Raw genomic sequence first — 23,470 nt, 5'->3', positions numbered from 1 at the left:
TTTCAAGAAGAGGAGACTGGACAGCCATTTGTCTGAAAGAATAGAATGGAATGGAATGGAATGGAATGGAATGGAATAGAATAGAATAGAATAGAATAGAATAGAATAGAATAGAATAGAATAGAATAGAATAGAATAGAATAGAATAGAATAGAATAGAATAGAATAGAATAGAATAGAATAGAACAGAACAGAACAGAACAGAACAGAACAGAATAGAATAGAATAGAATAGAATAGAATAGAATAGAATGTTGTTGTTAGCTGCGAAGTCGTGTCCGACCCATCGCGACCCCACGGACAACGTTCCTCCAGGCCTTCCTGTCCTCTACCATCTACTGATTCAGTGACTCCATCCAGCCACCACATTCTCTGTTGTCCCCTCCTTCTCTTGCCCTCAACCTTTCCCAACATTAGGCTCTTCTCCAGTGAGTCCTTCTCATTAGGTGGCCAAAGTTTCAACTTCAGGATCTGGCCTTCTAAAGAGCAGTCAGGGTTGATCTCCTCTAGGACTGACCGGTTTGATCGCCTTGCAGTCCAAGGGACTCGCAGGAGTCTTCTCCAGCCCCATAGTTCAAAGGCCTCAATTCTTTGGCGCTCAGCCTTTCTTATGGTCCAACTTTCACTGCCATACATTGCAACTGGGAAGACCATAGCCTTGACTATACGCACTTTTGTTGGCAGGGTGATGTCTCTGCTTTTTAGTCTGCTGTCTAGGTTTGCCATGGCTTTCCTCCCCAGGAGCAAGCGTCTTTTAATTTCTTGGCCGCAGTCCCCGTCTGCGGTGATCTTGGAGCCCAGGAAAATAAAATCTGTCACTAACTCCATTTCTTCCCCATCTATTTGCCAGGAATTGAGAGGGCTGGATGCCATGATCTTGGTTTTCTTAAATGTTGAGTTTCAAGCCCACTTTTGCACTCTCCTTCTTCACCCGCAACAAGAGGCTCTTTCTGCCATAGAATAGAATAGAATAGAATAGAATAGAATAGAATAGAATAGAATAGAATAGAATAGAATAGAATAGAATAGAATAGAATAGAATAGAATAGAATAGAATAGAATAGAATAGAATAGAATAGAATAGAATAGAATATATGGGATGGAATGGAATGGAATGGAATGGAATGGAATGGAATGGAATAGAATAGAATAGAATAGAATAGAATAGAATAGAATAGAATAGAATAGAATAGAATAGAATAGAATAGAATAGAATAGAATAGAATAGAATAGAATAGAATAGAATAGAATAGAATAGAATAGAATAATAGTAGAGTAGAGTAGAGTAGAGTAGAGTAGAGTAGAGTAGAATAGAATAGAATAGAATAGAATAGAATAGAATAGAATAGAATAGAATAGAATAGAATAGAATAGAATAGAATAGAATAGAATAGAACAGAATAACAGAGTTGGAAGGAATCCTGGAGATCTTCCAGTGCAACCCCCTGCTCAGGCGAGAAACCCTATTACCATTTCATGGTATAGAGTTCCCTGCTTGAGCAGAGGGTTGGACTAGAAGACCTCCAGGATCCCTTCCAACTCGGCCGTTCTGCTATACTATCCCAGAATTCCCCAGTGAGCAAAGCTGGCTGGAGAATTCTGGAAGTTGAAGTCAGGACGGCTTAAAATCACGAGGTTGATAAAACATTGGCTTACGCGTTTGTCTTTGAGAATTAGCCTCCAAATATTTCGTCAGACATGTTCAGTGCAAAGTCAGTCAACACAACTCCCAATTCTCAATGTTAGCAATATTAAAGATTCAGAGGGTTTTCGTTGCTTGTAGACAGTGGTGGGATTCAAATAGGTGAACAGCCGGTTCTCTATGTGGATGCCACTTTCGGAAGTCCATTCTGGGCCTGGGCAACCAAAAATTAGCTATGATAGACATGATAGACATGATAGACAGGATAGATAGATAGATAGATAGATAGATAGATAGATAGATAGATGATAGAGAGATAGATGATTGATAGATAGATGATAGAGAGATAGAGAGATAGATAATAGAGAGATAGCTATGATCAACTGTGGGATTCAAATAGGTGAACAACCGGTTCTCTGTCTGGATGCCGCTTCCGGAAGTCCATTCTGGGCCTGGGCAACAAAAAATTAGCTACGGGTTCTGGCGAAGTGGTGCGAACCGGCTGAATCCCACCACTGGATGGATGGATAGACATGATAGATATGATAGACAGGATAGATAGATAGATAGATAGATAGATAGATAGATAGATAGATAGATAGATAGATAGATAGATAGATAGATAGATAGATAGATGGATGGATGGATGGATGGATGGATGGATGGATGGATGGATGGATGGATGGATGGATGGACGGACGGACGGACGGACAGACAGACAGACAGACAGACAGACAGACAGACAGATAGATAGATGATTGATAGATAGATGATTGATAGATAGATGATTGATAGAGAGATGAGAGATAGATAATAGATATATAGATAGCTATGATCAACTGTGGGATTCAAATAGGTGAACAACCGGTTCTCTGTCTGGATGCCACTTCTGGAAGTCCATTCTGGGCCTGGGCAACAAAAAATTAGCTACGGGTTCTGCTGAAGTGGTGCGAACCGGCTGAATCCCACCACTGCTTGTAGCCTTTGGAAACGTTGGGCAGGCAGGGAAAAAATGGCACGCTTTTGCTGTTTCACTTCCCTGTCTTAAATCTTCAGCCAGAGCCGCAGCTCACCGTGACTCATCAGCTACATCTAAGAATAATCTGATTATTTTTTCGAGAAGGATAAAATCCTTAGGCTCTCTTGAGCTCCCTCCTCGTCACTCAGATTCTCGGGGGCATTAATGACTTGAAGGGGGAAGGGGGGGGGAATTGCAACATCTGGGATCGTAAGCCAAAGGAAGCAGGGGAGAATTTGGCTTGGATCCAGATGTGTGGCTGCTGTCTTGCCGTCTTTGGAATGAAAAGCACATGGGGACCATTAAGAGGCTTTCCAAATGAAAGGGAATTTAAAAGGTAGCAGTGTTAGATGAGCCTTGTCAAAGGTCAGGAAAGCTTTTGCGGGTCCCTTTTGTTTAGGTTAAATGTCGATGGAGATTCTGCATCCTCCAGGTCGTGCTTTCTCAGGAGGCAACTGGACTTCCTTGTCTTCCTTTGAAGGCCTTTCGCTTCTCATCCCAGAAGCTTCTTCAGCTCCGACTGGATGGTGGGGAAGGGAAGGATTTATACTCCTTGCAGACAGCTGGTCATTTGCATTCTTTTAGAAGTTGTTGAGGCCACTTGGAGGTTTATTACCTGCATCCTCAGGGTCACCTGAGTGGTGTAAATGGGTGTGGAGCCTTCTTGGAACTGCTGGAAGGACTGTTGTAGAAGGACGACACAGATAAACCTCCAGGTGGCCTCAAGGACTCTCTAAAAGAAGGCAAATGACCAGCTGTCTGTTAGGAGTATAAATCCTTCCCTTCCACACCATCCAGTGGAATTTGTTTTTCTTTGAAGACATTTTGCTTCTCATTCAAGAAGCTTCCTCAGGTTCTGACTGAATGGTGGGGAAGGGAAGGATTTATACTCCTTGCAGACAGCCGGTCCTTTGCCTTCTTTTAGAGAGTCCTTGAGGCCACTTGGAGGTTTATTACCTGTGTCCTCAGGGTCACCTGAGTGGTGCAAATCGGGGTGGAGCCTTCTTGGCTGCAGGATGTTTTTCTGGCCTGGGCCCCTTCACGGTTCAAGACGGGAGCAGGATGATGGGGATGAGTCTGTGTTGTCTGCATCTCCAACTGAAATGCAAAGGGTTCCCGGAATCCGCAATGTTTTCGGGAAATCCGTTTGTGCTCCTGCACCCTTCAAAAGGCGTTCATCCCAAAGTGCATGGCTAAATGTTGATGGAGATTCTCAGTCATTCCAAAACTATGCACTGTAACAACAACAACAATATTGGAAGGGACCTTGGAGGCCATCTAGTCCAACCCCCTGCTCAGGCAGGAAATCCTATTCCATTTTCAGACAAATGGCTGTCCAGTCTCTTCTTGAAAACATCCAGTGTTGGAGCATTCACAGCTTCTGGAGGCAGGTTGTTCCACTGATTAATTGTCCTCATTGTCAGGAAGTTTCTCCTTAGTTCCAGGTTGTTTCTCTCCTTGGTTAGTTTCCATCCGTTGCTTCTTGTCCTGCCTTCAGGCGCTTTGGAGGATAGCTTGACTCCCTCTTCTTTGGGGCAGCCCCTGAGATACTAGAAGACTGCTATCATGTCCCCCCTCATCCTTCTTTTCATGAGACTAGACAGATCCAATTCCAGCAACCGTTCTTCATATGTTTTAGCCTCCAGTCTCCTGATCATCTTTGTTGCTCTTCTCTGCACTCTTTCCAGAGTCTCAATATCTTTGTTTTTGCAATTGTTCCCCTTGGAAGTCCTTCAGATTAAGATGCGAAGACTCTAGAAAGTGTCCATGGAGATCCTCAGTCACCCAGATCAGGGTTGTCCTGAAGGTGCTTTTTTTCAGGAGGCACCTGGATTTTCTTGTTTTTCTTTGAAGACATTTTGCTTCTCATTCAAGAAGCTTCCTCAGGTTCTTACTGAATGGTGGGGAAGGGAAGGATTTATACTCTTTGCAGAGAGGTGGTCATTTGCCTTCTTTTAGAGTGTCGTTGAGGCCATGTAGAGGTTTATCTGTGTCCTCAGGATCTTGGAGTCCTAGTGGACAATCACTTAAATAGGAGCCAGCCGTCTGCTGCAGCTGCCAAAAGAGCCAATACAGTGATGGGCTGCACTAACAGAGGGATAAAATCAAGATCACGTGACGTGTTAATACCACTTTGCAATGCCTTGATAAGGCCACACTTGGAATCCTGCATCAAGTTTTGGTCACCACGATGTAAAAAAATTATTGAGACTCTGGAAAGAGTGCAGAGAAGAGCAACAAAGATGATCAGGGGACTGGAGGCTAAAACATACAAAGAACGGTTGCTGGAATTGGGCATGTCCAGTTTAATGAAAAGAACGATGAGGGGGGACATGATAGCAGTCTTCTCGTATCTCAGGGGCTGCCCCAAAGAAGAGGGAGTCAAGCTATTTTCCAAAGCACCTGAAGACAGGAGAAGAAGCAATGGATGGAAACTCATCAAGGAGAGAAGCAACCTAGAACTAAGGAGAAACTTCCCGACAGTGAGAACAATTAACCAGTGGAACTACCTGCCTCCAGAAGCTGTGAATGTTCCAACACTGCAAATTTTTAAGAAGAGACTGGACAGCCAGTTGTTTGAAATGGTGTAGGGTTTCCTGCCTGAGCAGGGGGTTGGACTAGATGGCCTCCAAGGTCCCTTCCAACTTTATTGTTGTTGTTGTTGTTGTTACAGTGCATAGCTTTGGAATGACTGAGAATCTCCATCAACATTTAGCCATGCACTTTTGAAGGGTGCAGGAGCATGAACGGATTTCCCGAAAACATTGCGGATTCCAGGAACCCTTTGCATTTCAGTTGGAGATGCAGACAACACAGACTCATCCCCATCATCCTGCGCCCGTCTTCCACCGTGAAGGGGCCCAGGCCAGAAAAACATCCTACAGCCAAGAAGGCTCCACACCCATTTGCACCACTCAGGTGACCCTGAGGACACAGATAAACCTCCAGGTGGCCTCAACGAGACTCTACAAGAAGGCAAATGACCAGCTGTCTGCAAGGAGTATAAATCCTTCCATTCCCCACCATTCAGACAGAACCTGAGGAAGCTTCTTGGGTGAGAAGTGAAACATCTTCAAAGAAAAACAAGAAAGTCCAGGTGCCTCCTGAAAAAAAAAAGCACGTTTGGGACAACCCTGATCTGGGTGACTGAGGATCTCCATGGACACTTTCTAGAGTCTTCGCATCTTAATCTGAAGGACTTCCACGGCGAACAACTGCAGAAAGCAAGAATTGTGGCTTATGTGCGGGTGACATAGCTCGGCTGGGTATTCACAGTTACTGATGCTCAGCCTTCATTGCTTCATCCTGCAATTCTTGTAGCCTTAGTGACGTTAGAAGTCAACAGCAGGGTTCATGGCCTTTTGGGATTATGCATAGACGAGCAGCAGGCTGGTTCAGGAAACCAAATGGTGTGTCATATGTGGTTCATTGTTCATACATTACCTACAAAACCTTGGAAAAACTAGGTATGTTTCCAGAAGAATGGATGAGTCAGAAGTCAAGAGAAGAACTCAAAAAAGCAGAATAACAGAATAACAGGGACCTTGGAAGTGTTCTAGTCCAAACTCTTGCTCAAGCAAACCATTTCAGGCAACTGGCTGTCCAGTCTCTTCTTAAAAACTTCCAGTGTTGGAGCATTCACCACTTCTGGAGGCAGGTGGTTCCACTGGTTAGTTGTTCTAACTGTCAGGAAATTTCGCCTTAGTTCCAGGTTGCTTCTCTTCTTGATGAGTTTCCATCCGTTGCTTCTTGTCCTGCCTTCAGGGGCTTTGGAGAATATCTTGACTCCCTCAAATATTGGAAGACTGCTATCATGTTCGCCCTTGTCCTTCTCTTCATTAAACTAGACACCCCCAATTCCAGCAACCGTTCCTTGTATGTTTTAGCCTCCAGTCCCCTAATCATCTTTGTTGCTCTTCTCTGCCCTCTTTCTAGAGTCTCAATATCTTTTTTACATCGTGGAGACCAAAACTGGATGCAGTATTCCAGGTGTGGCCTTACCAAGGCCTTGAAAAGTGGTATTAACACTTCACGTGATCTTAATTCTATCCCTCTGTTGATGCAGCCTAGGACTGCAGTCCAATCAAGCTCTTTTGATGATCAACATAACATTCCTCATGTGTGAATTCTGTGGCCAAGAATAGCTTCAGGAAAGATCTCACATAAGTTATTTTGGACATCTCCAGCAAAGGATTTTGGGAATCAGGCTGTTTTCCATCTTGGCAGGGAGAAGTTTAGATGCATGCAAATAATTAATCTCAAAGTTCAACTCCTCAGCTGGATTTCGGAGCAGACTGGATTCCTGGATCAGATCCCAAACTCCTCTTGAATTATCTATAATTGAATCAAAGGCTTCCAAATGTATTTGACCGCTTCAGATAATTTCAGGAATAGGCAGTGTTTCCCCTCCCCCCCAAAAAAATTGGGTCAGAATCCAAATGGAACAAATTGAATCCTGAGATTCCATTTGATTAGATTTGATTTGGTGATTTAGTTTGATCATCCAAATCAGGTCAATTTTCCAAAAAAAAAAGGTTGGTAGCTACAGAAATTGGATGGAGGAAGGAAGGAAGGAAGGAAGGAAGGAAGGAAGGAAGGAAGGAAGGAAGGAAGGAAGGAAGGAAGGAAGGAGAAGAGGAAGGGAGGGAAGGAGGAAGGGAGGGAGGCAGGGAGGGAGGGAGGGAGGAAGGAAGGAGAAAGAGGGAGGGAGGAAAAAAGAAAGAAAGAAAGAAAGAAAGAAAGAAAGAAAGAAAGAAAGAAAGAAAGAAAGAAAGAAAGAAAGAAAGAAAGCAAGCAAGCAAGCAAGCAAGCAAGCAAGAAAGAAAGAAAGAAAGAAAGAAAGAAAGAAAGAAAGAAAGAAAGAAAGAAAGAAAGAAAGAAAAGGGAGGGACGAAGAGAGAAAGAAAGAAAGAAAGAAAGAAAGAAAGAAAGAAAGAAAGAAAGAAAGAAAGAAAGAAAGAAAGAAAGAAAGAAAAGGGAGGGACGAAGAGAGAAAGAAAGAAAGAAAGAAAGAAAGAAAGAAAGAAAGAAAGAAAGAAAGAAAGAAAGAAAGAAAGAAAGAAAGAAAGAAAGAAGAGGGAGGGACGAAGAAAGAAAGAAAGAAAGAAAGAAAGAAAGAAAGAAAGAAAGAAAGAAAGAAAGAAAGAAAGAAAGAAAGAAAGAAAGAAAGAAGAGGGAGGGAGGGAGGAAGAAAGAAAGAAAGAAAGAAAGAAAGAAAGAAAGAAAGAAAGAAAGAAAGAAAGAAAGAAAGAAAGAAAGAAAGAAGAGGGACAAAGAAAGAAAAGAAAGAAAGAAAGAAAGAAAGAAAGAAAGAAAGAAAGAAAAAAAGAAAGAAAGAAAGAAAGAAAGAAAGAAAGAAAGAAGAGGGACAAAGAAAGAAAGAAAGAAAGAAAGAAAGAGAGAGAGAGAGAGAGAGAGAGAGAAAGAAAGAAAGAAAGAAAGAAAGAAAGAAAGAAAGAAAGAAAGAAAGAAAGAAAGAAAGAAAGAAAGAAAGAATTGTTGATCCAAATCTAAAAGGATCACAAATCCAGATTAAATGAATGGTCTGGATTACATTGGGTGTAATTTGTAGAACTTTATATGCCAGCATAATAGGCATTTCAAGTTCAGTGCTAAAGAAAAAGTCTTTGCATCAGGGGACCGGAGGCTAAAATCATATGGAGAAAAGTTGCAGGAACTCCGTATGTCTAGTCTAGAGAAAAGAAGAATTAGAGGTAAATGATAGCCATCTTCCAACATCTTAGAGAGGCAGCCACAGAGAAGAGGGGATCAAGCTATTCTCCAAAGCACCTGAAGAAGCAACGGATGGAAACTCATCAAGGAGAGAAGCAACCTGGAACTAAGGAGAAATTTCCTGACAATGAGGACAATTAATCAGTGGAACCACCTGCCACCAGAAACGGTGAATGCTCCAACACTGGAAGTTTTTAAGACGAGACTGGACAGCCATTTGTCTGACATGGTACCGGGTTTCCTGCCTGAGCAGGGGGTTGGACTAGATGACCTCCAAGGCTCGTATTCTGGGATTCTACTTTAGAGACATCCTGTATGTTGCAATGAAAGGCCTCTGCTGTTGGTGAGTTTACTGAAACCAAGAGACATAAATTAGAAGAACCTTCACACCTCGCACATTGATCAAGATGTCTTGTTTGTTCGGGACTTTCCAGCATCTTCAATTTTTTTATAGCTTCCCAGCAGAAAAGGGGTGGGTGGGGAGAGAGAAAATAATAATAAAGTCCGCTGAAATACTCAGATTTGTTCCAAATGATATTCAGTGGAGGAACAGCCAGAACAGCCCTAGCAGACCTCAACTGACCTGGAAAGGGGGGGGGGGTTCAATTTTTTTTCACGCTGCGGAAACTTAATCAAATAATAATTAAAAAAATCCTGTAAAATCCCGGAACAAGACGCAAAGTTTGAGTGGTGGAAAATTACCACATTCCAGTAAATTTTTTAAGATTTTTTTTGGGGGGGTGTTCCCCCCACGTTTTCAGAAAACCCCATCAATTTTTGGAAGAATCCTTGCACATTTGTAGAATACCATTGCAGAAACCCCAGTTGTGGAAGGTCAACAAAATTGGATTGGGTAACAAATGAAGGGGAAACACTAGGAAATCCCACAACTGTTGGCCAGTTTGGGATTTTTTAATTTTTAAAAAAAAAATACATATGGATAAATTGCCATCGATGGAAACTAACCAAGGAGAGAAGCAACCTAGAACTAAGGAGAAACTTCCTGACAGTGAGAACAATTAACCAGTGGAACTCCTTGCCTCCAGAAGCTGTGAATGCTCCAACACTGGAAGTTTTTAAGAAGAGACTGGACAGCCATTTGTCTGAAGTGGCATAGGGCTTCCTGCCTGAGCAGGGGGTTGGACTAGAAGACCTCCAAGGTCCCTTCTGACTCTGTTACTCTGCATGGACGTGGGCAGGAATGAAGACTTCCGTTTTTATTTTCTTTTTTTACTGGGTTTATTAGTATTACTTCATTGTGGTTGTTGTTGATTCTGTATTTGGATTTTTTGTTTAAGTTTCTTAAGTCACCGTTGCATCATTGCGCTTAAATATTTATTAGCTGTAATGGCCACGTTGCGGCTTGTTAATCTATTAGAACTTTGCGCGATAGGCTGGTCAACCTCCATTTTAATTTTGCAAGCCCTATTAATGTTACCTGCCAATAAGGGGGGGGTCAACCTCTAATTATTTTAATTGTAACCGCTTTGGACCAAAACTCTCCTCTCTCAACACCCGTTCTATAGTTCGTCTTCAGCGGCTGGAGAGGCCCGTATCTTGGCTGAAAAGTTTTGTTTACAGGCAGCGCTAAATTTCCCCGCACAACTGAGACATTTCAGTTGCTAAGTGAGACAATTGTTAAGGACGTTTTGCCCCATTTTGCAACTTTCCTTGCCACAGCTGCCAAGTGAATCTCTGCAGTCAGAGCTAAAGGAGCATCCTTGGATGAGAAACGAAATGTCTTCAAAGAAAAACAGGACAGTCCAGTTGCCTCCTGAAAAAGAGGCATCTATTCTATTCTATTCTATTCTCTGTTTATTCTATTCTTATTCTATTCCATTCTATTCTATTCTCTGTTAATTCTATTCTTATTCTATTCTATTTCTATTCTATTCTCTGTTTATTCTATTCTATTCTATATTGTATTTCTATTCTATTCTATTCTATTCTATTCTCTGTTTATTCTATTCTTATTCTATTCCATTCTATTCTATTCTCTGTTAATTCTATTCTTATTCTATTTCTATTCTATTCTCTGTTTATTCTATTCTATTCTATATTGTATTTCTATTCTATTCTCTGTTAATTCTATTCTATTCTATTCTATTCTGTTTATTCTATTCTATTCTATATTGTATTTCTATTCTACTCTATTCTATTCTTATTCTATTCTATTTCTATTCTATTCTTATTCTATTCCATTCCATTCCATTCCATTCTATTCTATTCTATTCTATTCTATTCTATTCTATTCTATTCTATTCTATTCTATTCTATTCTATTCTATTCCATCCCATATTTTCTATTCTATTCTATTCTATTCTCTGTTTATTCTATTCTTATTCTATTCTATTCTCTGTTAATTCTATTCTATTCTATTCTATTCCATCCCATATTTTCTATTCTATTCTATTCTATTCTATTCTATTCTATTCTATTCCATCCCATATTTTCTATTCTATTCTATTCTATTCTATTCTATTCTATTCTATTCTATTCTATTCTATTCTATTCTATCAAGATTTTTAAAAATGGCATTTTCTCACCCATCCTTTGCAGAGATTTCTCCCACCTTCGCCTGCCGCAATAAAATACAGGCAGTCCTCGACTTACGACTGCAACTGAATCCCAAATTTCTGGGGCTCAGGAGCCCTTTGCGAAGGGAGTTGTGCCCTGTTTTACGACCTGTTGAGTCAATTGCTGCCATCGTTAAATGAGTTTCATGGTCGCCAAGTGAACCCGACTTCCCCCATCAACTTTGCTCGTCAGAAGGTTGCAAAAGGGGATCACCTCTCTCTCTCTCTCTCTCTCTCTCTCTCTCTCTCTCTCTCTCTCTCTCTCTCTCTCTCACACACACACACACACACACACACACACCAGGGACACTGCGACCATCGAAAACACAAACCGGTTGCCAAGTTTCTGAATTTTGATCACGTGACCACAGGGGACGCTGCGAGGGTCGTTAAGCGTGAAAACTAAGTCCCTTTTGAAGCTGGCGTGGTAACTTCCGACAGTCAATCCGTCAGCTGTTGTAAGTCGAGCCCTGTCTTTGCTTGATACTCCGGGTGTTCTGCCTCTTAAACGGCGACATTTGGTGTTATCCAGGATGCTTCTTCTCTGACCCGGTTCCCGCCTTTGGGAATGTCATCAACCTCGATTCACGATTGTCCGTGACCCCCGAGCATTTAATAAGATCTTGGAAAACTGGACGTTCCCTACAGCGTGGCGTTTGGAAGTTAAATCTGCTCCTTGATGAGATGTTGGGCTATCTATTAATGGAGTTGGGACGGTCCCAGGGACATAATTCATCGCTGTTTGGGGTCTGGCTCCATTTTATTCCTGCCTCCAGCATCCAGAGTTGCAATTAGGAGAGAGGCGGCTGAATAAAGTGATATAATAAATAAACTAGGGCTGTGGATCTTCTCCTGGCTAGCCCAAGGTTCACAGGCCTGGGCCCTGCAAGTGCACCAAGAACTTGTTTGGTCTCGCAGTCAAGGCATCAGGCTGGGAGCCAGGAGACGGTGAGTTCTAGTCCCGCCTCAGGCAGGAACACCAGCTGGGTGACTTTGAGCCAATCAATAGTGAGCCTCAGGAAGGAAGGAAGGAAGGAAATGCAGACAGGCAGGAGAGAGAGGAAGGAAGGAAGGAAGGAAGGAAGGAAGGAAGGAAAAAAGGAAGGAAGAGAGAGAGATGAAAGAAGGGAGGGAGGAAGTAAGGAAAGAAAGCAGACAGATGAAGGAAGGAAGGAAGGAAGGAAGGAGAGATGGGAAGAGGGAAAGGGAGGGAGAAGGAAGGAAGGAAAGCAGAGAGATGAAGGAAGGAAGGAGAGATGGGAAGAAGGGAGGGAAGAAGGAAGGAAGGAAAGCAGAGAGATGAAGGAAGGAAGGAAGGAGAGATGGGAAGAGGGGAAGGGAGGGAGAAGGAAGGAAGGAGAGATGGAAAGAGGGGAAGGGAGGAAGGAAGGAAGGAAGGAGAGATGGGAAGAGGGAAAGGGAGGGAGAAGGAAGGAAGGAAAGCAGAGAGATGAAGGAAGGAAGGAGATATGGGAAGAAGGGAGGGAAGAAGGAAGGAAGGAAAGCAGAGAGATGAAGGAAGGAAGGAAGGAGAGATGGGAAGAGGGGAAGGGAGGGAGAAGGAAGGAAGGAAAGCAGAGAGAAATAAAGGAAGGAAGGAAGGAAGGAGAGATGGGAAGAAGGGAAGGGAGGAAGGAAGGAAGGAAGGAGAGATGGGAAGAGGGAAAGGGAGGGAGAAGGAAGGAAGGAAAGCAGAGAGATGAAGGAAGGAAGGAGAGATGGGAAGAAGGGAGGGAAGAAGGAAGGAAGGAAAGCAGAGAGATGAAGGAAGGAAGGAAGGAGAGATGGGAAGAGGGGAGGGAGAAGGAAGGAAGGAAAGCAGAGAGAAATAAAGGAGAGATGGGAAGAAGGGAAGGGAGGAAGGAAGGAAGGAGAGATGGAAAGAGGGGGAGGGAGGGAGAAAGGAAGGAAGGAGAGATGGGAAGAAGGAAGGAAGGTAGGAATTAAATGAGTTGTTTCCTATCAGCATAAACTTTCCTTTTTTTCTTTCTGCAGCTAAGTCAAGAATGCCAGTTGCTTGATGAATGATGGGATTTAATTTGCGCAAACTATTAAAAAACCGCTTGGAGTTACAACACAAGGGAAGACCTAAATTTGTCAGCCACAGGAATAACCAAAGGAAAATTCCATGTTCAGAATGATTGGGCAAGTAACTGACATTCAGGCAAGCTTGTAGCCAAATCTGCTTTCCCGAGCAAACTCACCGCATGTCACAGCGATGTAACTTCCAAACGGCGGAAAGACGGAGTTGTTTTTTTTTTTTGTTTTAAAACATTGGCACGGTGGCTTCAGAATAAGAGAGTGGGAAGGGACCTTGGAGGTCTTCTAGTCCAACCCCCTGCTCAGGCAGGAAACCCTGTACCAATTCAGACAAATGGCTGTCCAGTCTCTTCTTAAAAGCCTCCAGTGATGGAGCACCCACAACTTCTGGTGGCAGGCTGTTCCACGGGTTGATTGTTCTCAGCGCCAAGAAATTTCTCCTCGGTTCTAGGTTGCTTCTCTCCTGGATAAGTTTCCATCCGTTGCTTCTTGTCCTGCCTTCAGGTGCTTTGGAGAACAGGTAGACAGACAGACAGACAGACAGACACACACACACACACACACACACACTTCTCTGTGGCAACCCCTCAAATACTGGAAGACTGCTATCATGTCCCCCCTCGTCCTTCTCTTCATTAAAGTAAGTAAAGGTAAAGGTTCCCCCGCACATGCGTGCTAGTCGTTTCCGACTCTAGGGGCCTGTGCTCATCTCCGTTTCAAAGCCGAAGAGCCAGCACTTGTCCGAGGACGTCTCCGTGGTCATGTGGCCGGCATGACTAGACGCCAAAGGCGCACGGAGCGCTGTTACCTTCCCACCGGAGTGGTCCCTATTTTTCTACTTGCATTTTTACGTGCTTTCGAACTGCTAGGTTGGCAGAAGCTGGGACGAGTAACAGGCGCTCACTCTGCTACGCGGCACTCGGGATTCGACCCGCCAAACTGCCAACCTTCTGATCGACAAGCTCAGCGTCCTAACCCACTGAGCCACCGCGTCCCTTTCATTAAAGTAGACAGACCCAATTCCAGCAACTGCTCTTTATGTGCTTTAGGCTCCAGCCCCCTAATCGTCTTTGTTGCTCTTCTCTGCCCCCATTCCAGAGTCTCAACATCTTTTTTACATCACGGTGACCAAGACCGGTCACTACAACATTCTTGTGACTTTCCCCACCACCACCTTTGTTTCCGTGAGGACTTGATTCTTTCTCAACAATTTCCTGAAGGCATCTTTTAGAACAAAAAAAAAGTTTTCACCCTTTATCCTCATTGTTACTCTTCTTTGGACCCTTTCCATTCTTCATAAAATAGATGATGAGTTGCAAAGGGAAGCCAACCCACCTCTTTCTCCCATAGGGAACAGATGACATTCATTAAAGCAGCCGCTTCCTTCTTGGTGAGTCATTCTCACATTGAGGACAGCGCAACCCGGTGTCCCTTCAAAGGAACACGGCCAGGCAGGGGGCGTCTGCGGGAAAATTTGCATGAAAGCCCCCAACACGCCGGATAATTTGAGGTTTACAAACCGTGCCCTCTCTTTTTTTTCCCCTTTTATAACTTTTTTTTTAATTGAAAAGTTTTATAAAAGTTACAAAAAATCCCCAAAACCAACGCACCCCCCAAAACCCCCCCTCTCCCTCCCCCACTTCCCAGAGCTGAGTACAGGGTTACAAATATAATAATCATAATCTAACTAACATTAACCAACTATATAAATAACCAAGTTCATAATGCGCTTTAACTCCCCTTTAACATAAATACAAGCAAAATAAAAGTATACATAATAATAATAAAAAACACAAATTAAAATCCAAATTATTAAACAATACAATATCCAAATTATTGAACCATAAAAAAGGTAAAGGTTTCCCCGCACATGCGTGCTAGTCATTTCCGACTCTAGGGGCCGGTGCTCATCTCCGTTTCAAAGCCGAAGAGCCAGCGCTTGTCCGAGGACGTCTCCGTGGTCATGTGGCCGGCATGACTAGATGCCAAAGGCGCACGGAACGCTGTTACCTTCCCACCGGAGTGGTCCCTATTTTTCTACTTGCATTTTTACGTGCTTTCAAACTGCTAGGTTGGCAGAAGCTGGGACGAGTAACAGGCGCTCACTCTGTTACGCGGCACTCGGGATTCGACCCGCCAAACTGCCGACCTTCTGATCGACAAGCTCAGCGTCCTAACCCACTGAGCCACCACGTCCCTTATTATTGAACCATACTAATACTAAAAATAGTAATAATACCATATACTTAAAACTAATAAAAATTCCAGTATAATAAACTATTAATAATGATAACAATTGCCCTCTCTTGTCTCAGCCTGTGGAGTTCTCCTTTTTTCTCTTCCCTTCCTTCCTTTCTCCCGACACCCTTCTTTTGGTCAAGAAGGCCCCCTCCGGAGATCAAAGCACTTCTCCCGGCCTTTCGTTGAGGAGGTTCAAACCCAGGACAATTCCTTTTGAAGGAATTATGCAAGGGGCAGGAAACCCAGCTCTGGTTTCACACCAGTCAGAGCCTTGGTGGAGCAGTGGGCTAATGCCTCCTTAAGTAACACCAGCTGCCTGCAATTAGTGCAGGTTCGAGTCCCACCAGGCTCAAGGTTGACTCAGCCTTCCGTCCTTCCGAGGTAGGTAAAATGAGGACCCAGATTGTTGGGGGCAATTAAGCTGACTTTGTAATAATGCCGCTGGGGGGGGGTGAAAGCCCTAATAAGCAGGCATATACATAGAATGAAGGCTACTGCTAAGCTTGTAAGCCGCCCTGAGTCTTCGGAGAAGGGCGGCATATAAATGGAATTAAAATAAATAAAATAAATAACCGAAATTTCAGCGGGAGTTCAGGGCGGTTTTTGGATTATGACTCATCCCGGGGTCTTTTTCCAAGTTTTGAAGGAAAGTCGATCTCAGCCTAGTCTTGGTGGGTCGCTCGCTCGGAGGGGTGTCCTATGGGAGGAGAGGTAAAAAAAAGTCAAGATGGCGACCGTCACCCTTCACGTAAGCCCTGCCTCTTCCTCAGGAGCGATAAAAAGGGGGTGGGGCTAAATTGTATGGACAGGCGTGGACGCCATTTTGATAATATATTTTTTTCACCCTTGCGCTGATGACGTTCCCTAGTCAGGTCATAAAATGTCTGCCAAGCTCAGGGAGCAGCGAGGACTCCGTATACTCTTTGACTTACAACTGTTCGTTTAGCGACCGTTCAGAGTTACGACGTTAATGAAACGACGGCTTTCACAGCTACGACCGATCCAGCCTCCTCGTGCTCACATGATCGACTGGCCTGTACTTATGACAGTTGCAGCATCTGGGGTGGGGGGGAGAGAACGGGATCCCTTTTTGTGATTTTTCCAATTGGCTTCCGACCAACCAAATCAATGGAGGAAGCCGGATTCGCTTAACGACTGCCTGGTTCCCTTCACAACAGCAGCAAAAAATAACTGTAAAATGGAGCACAGCTGACTTCACAACTGTCCTGCTTAGCGACAAAAATTTGGGGCTGAGTTGTGGTTGTTACGTCGAGCGCTGCCTGTAATTAGGCTGGGGTACACAACTGAGAAAACAACAACAACAACAACAACAACAACAACAACAACAATAACAATAACAATAACAATAATAATAATAATAATAATAATAATAATAATAATAATAATAATGTTGGAAGGGACCTTGGAGGTCATCTAATCCAACCCCCTGCTCAGGCAGGAAACCCTACACCCTTTCAGACAAATGGCTGTCCAATCTCTTCTTAAAAACTTCCAGTGATGGAGCATTCACAGATTTTGGAGGCAGGTTGTTCCACTGGTTGTTAATTTATTAATTAACAATTATTTATTAATTGTTCTAACTGTCAGGAAGTTTCTCATTATTTCTAGATTGGTTCTCTCCTTGATGAGTTTCCATGATCCATATCTTCTTGTCCTGCCTTCAGGTGCTTTGGAGAATAGCTTGACTCCCTCTTCTTTGGGGCAGCCCCTGAGATACTGGAAGGCTGCTATCCTGTCCCCCCTCGTCCTTCTCTTTATTAAACTATACATACACAATTCCCGCAACCGTTCCTTGTAAGTTTTATCCTCCAGTCCCCTGATCATCTTGGTTGCTCTTCTCTGTACTCTTTCCAGAGTCTCAACATCTTTTTTACATCGTACAAAGTAGGGGAGGATTTGGATAATAAATCAGGTGGGCCGACGGGATCAAAAGAGATTCCTCCGATGTCTTTGGAAGAATTGCAGATTAATCCTGGAGACAATCCAGAGGGCAGGCATTTAACCGTGCAGTCCCCAAAAATCCGGCGAGACCTGGTGGCACCAAGCTAACGAACTAATGTATAATATTTTGGTACGCAATTCCCTCTAATTTATGGATTTTTTCCAAGCTTTGTAGCTTCCTGCTAATGTGAAGCATTTTGGTTTGATGGTGATATGCATTCCTTCTTTGCAAGGCGTGATCCAGGATGGATACTGGGAAATCAGAGTTTCGTTCCATACAGTATATTAACCTTGTGAACTCTCAAGCTTCCTTCTTCCGCTATGTCTTCGACATGGACAGTGACTAATATCTGTATGTATTTAGAATAATAATAGAATAATAGAGTTGGAAGGTACCTTGGAGGTCATCTAGTCCAACCCCCTGCTCAAGGAGGGGACCCTTACACAGGGGTCTTCAAACTTGGCCCTTTGATGACTTGTGGACTTCAACTCTGGGAGCCCAAGTTCGAAGACCCCTGCCCCTTACAGAATAACAAGAATTGGAAGGGAACTTGGAGGTCATCTAGTCCAACCCCCTGCTCAGGCAGGAAACCCTCTACCATTTCAGACAAGTGGCTGTCCAGTCTCTTCTTAAAGGACTCCAGGGGTGGAGCTCCCACAGCTTCTGAAGCCGCTGATGGCTTGTTAGGAAGTTTCTCCTTTCAAGAAATGGAAAAAGAAATGCAGATTTATAGAATGATTTAACAAATCACTACAGACAAATTATGTTCTTGTCTATTCCGTGCATAAATCTAATACTTGGTGTGTATCATTTTTACCCTATTTTTTTCCCCCGGTGAGATTTTGTTTTCTGTTCAGAGTTGAATATATCTAACGTTTCAGAAATCTACGTGTATACGAATAGAAATAGAAATAATAGGAATAATAGGAATAATAGAAATAGAAAGGGATGGGATAAACTAGACTAGACTAGGAATAGGAATAGGAATAGGAATAGGAATAGGAATAGGAATAGGAATAGGAATAGGAATAGGAATAGGAATAGGAGTTGAAAGGGAACTTGGAGGTCATCTAGTCCAACCCCCTGCCCAAGCAGGAGACCCTATACCCGTGGTGGCGAACCTATGGCATGTGTGCCACAGGTGGCACACAGACCCCTCTCTGTGGGCACGCACACCATCACCCCAGTCCTGGGCCTTCAGCTGGGTTTTATAAAACCTTTTCGCTTTAGGCCTCCGCCGCCGTGTGCAAAAAAAAAAAAAAGTTTCAATCAATCATTTTCAACTTCTCGTGGAAAAAAAAAAGATCTCGCAAAGTTGGAATTGATTGATTGAACTTTTTAGTCCCACCCAGTCTGCCGTTACCACCGCAGCCACGCCCACCCAATGGGCCACGCCCACCCAGCACACAACGATACATAAGTGAGCTTTGGGTTGCAGTTTGGGCACTCGGTCTCGAAAAGGTTCACCGTGACTGTCCTACACCATTTCTGACCGATGGCAGTCCAGTCTCTTCTTGAAAGCCTCCAGTGATGAAGCTCCCACAACTTCTGCAGGCAACTTCTGTTCCATTGTTTGATGATTCTGTCAGGAAATTTCTCCTTCTTTCCAGGTTGAATCTCTCGATCGGTTTCCATCCATTATTCCTTGTCCTGCCTTCAGGCGCTTTGGAGAAGAGCTTGACTCCCTCTTCTTTGGGGCAGCCCCTGAGATACTGGAGCACTGCTATCATGTCCCCCCTCGTCCTTCTCTTCGTTAAACTACACATCCCCAATTCCAGCAACCGTCCCTTTAATTTTTTAACTTATTGTAATTGGGTTTTTAATCAGAGTTATAGGGGTTTTAGATTTTAATTAAGGAAAATTTAATCTATTTTAATTGTTATTAATTTTTGTATTGTAATGTTGTTTTAATTGCCTTGTGAACCGCCCTGGGCCCTACGGGAGAAGGGCGGTATATAAGTTTAATAAATAAATAAATAAATAAATAAATAAATAAATAAATAAATAAATAAATAAATAGTTTCAGCCTCCAGTCCCCTGATCATCCTTGTTGCTCTTCTCTGCACTCTTTCCAGAGTCTCAACGTCTTTTCTATAGTGTGGGGACCAAAATCGGTTGCAATATTCTATAGAGTGGTATTAGTGCCTTGTGTGATCAAAAATCTATGTTATACGGTATAAATCAGGTGTGGTTGCAGCAGCCTCTGTCTTGCATCCAACATAAATTGGTGGAGGGGGGTGTGCTCAGGAAAAAAAACACCTTGAAAGCTATTAGGGGAGGCTATTTAGAAAGGGGGAAGAAATGGAGGTAGTGACAGATTTTATTTTCCTGGGCACCAAGATCACTGCAGATGGGGACTGTAGCCAAGAAATTAAAAGACGCTTGCTCCTGGGGAGGAAAGCCATGGCAAATCTAGACAGCACACTAAAAAGCAGAGACATCACCCTGCCAACAAAAGTGCGTATAGTCAAGGCTATGGTCTTCCCAGTTGCAATGTATGGCAGTGAAAGTTGGACCACAAGAAAGGCTGAGCACCAAAGAATTGAGGCCTTTGAACTCTGGTGCTGGAGAAGACTCCTGCGAGTCCCTTGGACTGCAAGGCGATCAAACCGGTCGGTCCTAGAGCAGATCAACCCTGACTGCTCTTTAGAAGGCCAGATCCTGAAGCTAAAACTCAAATCCTTTGGCCACCTAATGAGAAGGAAGGACTCACTGGAGAAGAGCCTAATGCTGGGAAAGATGGAGGGCAAGAGAAGAAGGGGACGACAGAGAATGAGGTGGCTGGATGGAGTCACTGAAGCAGGAGGCGTGAGCCTAAATGGACTCCAGAAGATGGTAGAGGACAGGAAGGCCTGGATGTTGTCCATGGGGTTGTGATGGGTCGGACACCACTTTGCAGCTAACAACATCATTTAGAAAGGAGAGGGCGACCTCTAGTGGACATTCTGAAAATACAAAGCCAACAGTCTTGGTAAAAGGTATAATAATAATAATAATAATAATAATAATAATAATAATAATAATAATAATAATAATAATAATAATAATAATAATAATAATAATAATAAAAGGGACGCAGTGGCTCAGTGGGTTAGGATGCTGAGGTTGTCGATCAGATGGTCGGCAGTTTGGCGGATCGAATCCCGAGTGCCGCATAACAGAGTGAGCACCTGTTACTCGTCCCAGCTTATGCCAACCTAGCAGTTCGAAAGCACGTAAAAACACAAGTAGAAAAATAGGGACCACTACGGTGGGAAGGTAACAGCGTTCCGTGCGCCTTTGGCGTCTAGTCATGCCGGCCACGTGACCACGGAGACGTCCTCGGACAAGCGCTGGCTCTTCGGCTTTGAAACGGAGATGAGCACCGGCCCCTAGAGTCGGAAACGACTAGCACACATGTGCGGGGGAACCTTTACCACAACAACAACAACAACAACAACAACAACAACAACAACAACAACAATAATAATAATAATAATAATAATAATAATTAATAATAATAATAATTGGAAGGGACCAGTGTTGGAGCATTCACCACTTCTGGAGGCAGATTGTTCCATGGGTTAATTGTTCTCACTGTCAGAAAGTTTCTCCTTAGTTCCAGGTTGCTTCTCTCCTTGTTTGGTTTCCACCCGTTGCTTCTTGTCTTTGCCTTCAGGTGCTTTGGAGAAGAGCTTGACTCCCTCTTCTTTGGGGCAGCCCCTGAGATACTGGAAGGCTGCTATCCTGTCCCCCCTCGTCCTTCTCTTCGTTGAACTAGACATACCCAATTCCAGCAACCGTTCTTTATTATCTTTTAGCCTCCAGTCTCCTAATCATCTTTGTTGCTCTTTTCTGTACTCTTTCTGGAGGGAATGCTCCAATCGGAAGCAAATACGAGGATGCATCTCAAAAAAGTCAAGATGGTGGCTGTAAGATCCCTAAGCCCCCACCCCCACCCCACGGTAGAAGGTCTGTGGCTTTTTTTACATGAATCACTGTGCTACATGAAACCATTGGCAAACTGTCATGTGTCTGCCTAAATAGGCCATTTGTAAAAAAAAAAGTTTTTTGTTTCTTGTTTATTCATTATTTATTTATAGCTACCCCACCCTTTTATTATTTTTACAAATCAAGCAAGATGGTGAACATATCCAGCACACTTTTCTCCTCTTATTTTCCCCACCAAAAAAAAAGCCTGCAAGGTGAATTTGGCCAAGAGAGAGGGATTGGCCCAAAGTCACCCAGTTGGCTTCCATGCCTGAGGCGGGACTAGAACTCACCGTCTCCTGGTGATTGGCCCAAAGTCACCCAGCCGGTTTTCATGCCTGAGGCGGGACTAGAACTCAGTCTCCTGGTGATTGGCCCAGAGTCACCCAGCTGGCTTTCATGCCTAAATCGGGACTAGAACTCACCGTCTCCTGGTGATTGGCCCAAAGTCACCCAGCTGGCTTTCATGCCTGAGGCGGGACTAGAACTCACCGTCTCCTGGTGATTGGCCCAAAGTCACCCAGCTGGTTTTCATGCCTGAGGCGGGACTAGAACTCACCGTCTCCTGGTGATTGGCCCAGAGTCACCCAGCTGGCTTTCATGCCTAAATCGGGACTAGAACTCACCATCTCCTGGTGATTGGCTGAAAGTCACCCAGCTGGTTTTCATGCCTGAGGCGGGACTAGAACTCACCGTCTCCTGGTGATTGGCCCAGAGTCACCCAGCCGGCTTTCATGCCTAAGACAGGATTAGAACTTTTCTTTGATTAAAGTGGTTAAAAAGCGCTCCTGATTTGAGAGTGGCGGGGTTCAAACAACACACAGAAGTAGGCCTTAGGCACAAAGCCAGCTGGGTGACTTTGGGCCAGCCACTTTCTCTCAGCCCTAGGAACAAGGCAAGGGCAAACCACTTCTGAAAAACCTTACCGAGGAAACTCCAGGGAGTTATTCAGGCAATCTCCAAGAATTAGACACGACTGATTGGAAGAAAAAAAGAAAGCAAATTAACTATCTTTTCTGAATGTGTGAAGTTCCTCTATCTCAAATAAAATTCATCTATGTTTGGATAAAAGGTAGAAAGAACGAATGACTCAGTCAGTCAACAAACCACTCATTCATTCATTCATTCATTCATTCACTTATTCCCTCACTTGCCCACCTAACTCCATTTGTTCGTTCGTTCATTCATTCACTCACTCACCCACCTAACTCCATTCTTTCATTCACTCACTCACGCACTCAACTTGATTCATTTATTTGTTCATTCACTCACTCACTCAGCCACCTAACTCCATTCATTCATTCATTCATTCATTCACTTACTGACTTGCCTGCCCACCTAACTCTTCATTCATTCGTTCGTTCATTTGTTCATTCACTCACTCACTTGCCCACCTCTCCATTCATTCTTTCATTTGTTTGTTCATTTGTTCATTCACTTACTCACTCAGCCACCTAACTTCTCATTCATTCATTGATTCATTCTCTCACTCAGCCACCTAACTCCCTTCATTCATTTGTTCATTTGTTCATTCACTTACTCACCTGCCCACCTAACTCCACTCATTCATTCGCCCACCTAACTCCATTCATTCATTCATTCATTCATTCACTCATTCACCCAACTCCCTTCATTCATTCATTCATTCGTTCATTCATTCAATATGGCTGCCCCTTCGCCATATGAACCCTTCTGCCCCAAAGCTTGATTTGCAATTGGAAATTCTCCCTTGATGCGGCAGATATGTGCGTGGACATATGCCAAAGTATGCCACATTCTGCATCCCTTGGGAGTTATGGCCAAATCCCAGGATGTGGAACATGGAATTCTGGAGTTTCTGTTGCTTGGCAACTAGAAAAGCCGGTGTAGTAAAGCAGAGCGGAGACTGACGTAGGCCCCCGGATGCCCGGGCACCCACTTGGCACGATGGGAAGCGGGTTGCGTTCATTCTAATGGAGCGGCCTCGGAGAGCCCACGGTCAGTTGCTGGCGCCTCTCCTTATCTCCTGCCTTTATTGTTTCGATAAGGAACTGGTGAACATCCCTAACAGTCCTTCCTCCATTTTCACCACAGCCATAACACCAGCTGGGGCCAATTGGATCGGGCCCCTGCCCTGTCTAGTCCAGCTGGGTCTTCTCACAGGGCTGTTGGGGAGAGACTGTCTGGGTGGAGGGATCAAGTGGGGGGTCTCTGTCTGTCTATCACCTATCTAGCATCTATCACCTATCTATCAATCACCTATCTGTCTGTCTGTCTATTACCTATCTATCTCCTCTATCACCTATTTAT

Source organism: Vipera berus, assembly GCF_964194415.1.
Source record: "Vipera berus genome assembly, chromosome: 3".
Lineage (NCBI taxonomy): Eukaryota > Metazoa > Chordata > Lepidosauria > Squamata > Viperidae > Vipera > Vipera berus.
The sequence above is the reverse complement of the archived record's forward strand: the minus strand, read 5'-3'. Positions refer to the sequence as shown.